The following is a 3,579-nucleotide window of genomic DNA, read 5'->3' as shown; positions in this document are numbered from 1 at the left end:
TGTGAGTTTAATATGGAGTTTGTTAAACGTTTTGTCTTCGGACGTGTTTATAAATTATGACATGTATAAGATATAATGGATTATATATATATCGTATAATGGTAAATAAATATATATATATATATAGTTTGCTATATAATATACTGTTATGATTTTATTGTGATGATGTCATTTTGATGACAAGATATATCGAGCATGTGATTTTGATTGTACAATATGATGTGAGATTATTGTACGTGATTTTAACATTCAGACTATTAAAATGTGATTTGTTTTCGGACCTGATGTTTGGTACAATATGATGTGAGATTATTGTACGTGTTTGGCAAGTCGAAACCTAGCCTTTGGCCGGGCGAAAGTTACGATGCAGTTAGAGCTCTAGTCTGTCTGCCGTAGTACTGCATGTGAGGTAACGGGTGGTTATCTGCTCATGAGTACTCAGATTGTTTTGGATGTTGGGTAGCGGGTGGCTATCCAATGTCGGCGGTGTATTACGAGAGGGGTAACAGATGTGTACCAGCGTTCTTGGTACCCGTATTATAAATGCATTTGGGTAACCAGAAGGGTTACTTAATATCTCATGAGCGTTTCATTTCATATTTCTTTGGGACAACCAGATGGGCCGTCCATTGTCTCATGAGGGCATTTATATTTGATGATTTGTGATTTTTCGTATATATTAATATGCGATTATATTTTCATTTTACTCATACGAGCTATAAGCTTACCGGGTTTGTGTTTACAATCCCGGTGCACCAATCCGATGGTGTAGGGGATAATTCCGCAGGTGTTGATTAGTGGAGATTGAGAGACAACTCTGGAGGCTCGAAGTCGTTCGTATCCTACTTGTGGTGAGGTTTTTAGTGTGGATTTGTGTGTGAGAATTGGAGTGGTTTTATTTGTGAGATTTGTGAGTGATTGTGAGGATTATTACATTTCCATTTTATGTATGGATTATAAATTTGGTTTGTAATAATTGGTTTGTCTGAGTTGTATTGAGAACTCAGAATTGATCCGCTGTGACATTTTAAATGATTTTGATTTCATTGAGATTATTTTGTGTTTAACGACTTTAAAATTTTGAGTTTTTAAGCTCGAAATTTTGGGGTCGTTACAGCTTAAATGAAAGACCTCCGAGATACTGCTTGCTTGCGACTTGCGGGTCTATAAATCGATCGATACATTTCAGGTGCTCAGAAACGCGAAGTATACATATTCAGTTTCATGCATTCTTGATTGTAGATTCTCTCAGTTTCTTTGCTCGATCCCTTAGCTTGTTCACAAGTCCAATACTACAAGAACTGCATACTGGTACTACCGTACTAGCTAGTTCAATAAGCTAATATATACGTACATTACGAAAGATAAGATTTCAGGTAAGTAAAATCTGTTATGCTTTGATTATCATATGAAGGCTGGAGCTGAATATGTGTAGCAGTTGCTGGAGCTGGGATGGCTGGCGTCGTAATTAGTATCCATGTGAAGGGTCTTATGTTCCTGATAATTGACGTTTCTCTTTAGGTAGCTATACACAACTTGCGGGAACTGAATTTTCTGTAAGAGGTAAGAAACTGTTCAAGAATTACTATATATGAAAATTATCTGGACTTGCTATCGAATGGTTATTAGATTTTAGCTAGCTTGGTCTCTTAGTCTTTTTATTCATAAGAGCCATTAGTTATTTTTATGATTTTGATTGTCGTACATTTTCAGGTCCATAAAATTGTCGTACTAGAGGAACTTGTATTTGTGCGGTTCAGCTTGTAGAGTTCATGACGGAGAATATGCACCATCCTGCTCAACATAGGTTAGTTTTTCAAATGTTGATATTATTTTGAAAGTGACATCAACTAATGCAAGAGAGGTGTCACTTACGGTCACACATCGATCTTATCCACTAGCTACATGATGTAGAATGTGCGAGGTTTTTTTGGGTACTTGTTATTGCTAGGCTGCTTGTTTGTTTTTATATATATATAGAGTTCTCACACATCCATGATTCGGATCCGACGTGTCATGTGATACAAATGTCTTACCTAATACCTTTCCATAATTTTAGTTTCTAAAGCGTATATTTTTATTTGATATCAGTGATGGTAATTTATTTTCTCATCATTCATTCATTATCTATTAGCCATACACGAGATGCTGCTGCAAATCTTAGTCGTAATAAGGATCAGAATTCCTTATCATTATTAGTATCGGAACGTACCAGTGAACAACATATACAACAGAACGAACAGAAAAAGACACTACTTCAGAAACTTCAAGGTACAAGCTGGGATACCATACTTGTAATCTCATGTGTGATTGCAGTTACAGTTGATCCTTTGTTCTTTTACCTTCCGATCATTAACGAGGAAATCAAGTGCCTTGGAGTGGACAAAAATTTGAGGACTGCTGCTTATCTTTTGCGATCAGTCACTGATATTGCTTTCATCGGGAACATTTTCTATTACATTAAGAATGTCACCGGAGATGTACAATCTACAGCGAAGACGATACAAAAAAAAAGGAAAAAATATTGAAAAAAATAAGCATCCGAGAATTTGGTTTGCAAGGGAATTAGCTCGTAAGATGCCATGGCACTCGATTCTAATTGACATTCTTGCTGTTCTCCCTATCCCACAAGTAAGAGAAATCTGAAATTGAGTTTTCCTCATGAGTTAACGGATCTAGATCACATTCACTAGCAATTTATTGCAATCTAATCTGTACAGGTGCTAATGGCTGTTTTCTTCAAAATGAGAAGCTCCAAATATCTTGACTGAAGAAAGATAATTGATGTGTTTCTTCTCCTTCAATATTTGCCAAGGATTTATCAATACATCATTCGTCAAACAAAATTAGGCAAAAGGAAGAAGTATGGATCAGAGGTGCATTCTATTTTTTCTTATACATCCTTGCCAGTCATGTAAGTTTCGTCATTATTTAACTTTGTTTAATCTTTATTTTTGTCAATTAACAATGGTTTCGCCCTGAGGATTGGGCCGTGGCTCAAGAGTTCTATTCAAAAATTACTTCAAGAAATCACTAGCTAGTGCTAGCCTAGCACATAGCCTATAAACCATGTCCATTAATCAGATTTGCTGTCTTTTAGGTGCTGGGAGCTTTCTGGTACTTTTCTCTATTCAACGAGAGACCTCATGTTGGCATCAAGCTTGTATGAAGCGTGGTACAAGTGAATGCAGTTTTTACTGCGATCAAGACATTTCTTCAAGAAATATGACATTCATTAGTTCTCTAGATAAATTTTGCCTTGTTGATGTTCCGGAAAATGCGACCACACCATTTGATTTCGGAATATTTCTTGATTCCCGTAAGAGTGGCAACACCGGGCAAATAAATTTCGGAAAGAAATTTTCTTACTCCTTCTTGTGGGGACTGCGAAATCTTAGGTTTGTTTGCACTTCACAATCTTGTCACATTTTGTTCTGTAATGTAAATTATCTATATAGTCCAAGTAATCTTTTGGTTGTATATATGTATATAGAAGTAAGAGGTTATCTATGGTAGAAGAATGTGTTTGGAAATAAATTTATAACACCGATGATTGAGGTGTTATTTTTTCTGTATATG

The 3,579-nt window shown here is 35.9% G+C and overlaps 1 long non-coding RNA gene across 1 annotated transcript; it reads left to right on the top strand.

Moving 5' to 3' along the window:
• Positions 1 to 1,171: 1,171 nt before the first annotated feature.
• LOC126787370 (uncharacterized) lies at positions 1,172 to 3,005 on the top strand. Its single transcript, XR_007671238.1, has 5 exons — positions 1,172 to 1,311; positions 1,415 to 1,563; positions 1,714 to 1,807; positions 2,135 to 2,631; positions 2,721 to 3,005. It is a non-coding gene; the product is annotated as an uncharacterized LOC126787370 (long non-coding RNA).
• Positions 3,006 to 3,579: the final 574 nt, after the last annotated feature.

This window comes from Argentina anserina, chromosome 1, assembly GCF_933775445.1.
Source record: "Argentina anserina chromosome 1, drPotAnse1.1, whole genome shotgun sequence".
NCBI lineage: Eukaryota > Viridiplantae > Streptophyta > Magnoliopsida > Rosales > Rosaceae > Argentina > Argentina anserina.
Note: the sequence above shows the minus strand (reverse complement) of the source record. Positions and strands in the feature narration are given on the sequence as shown.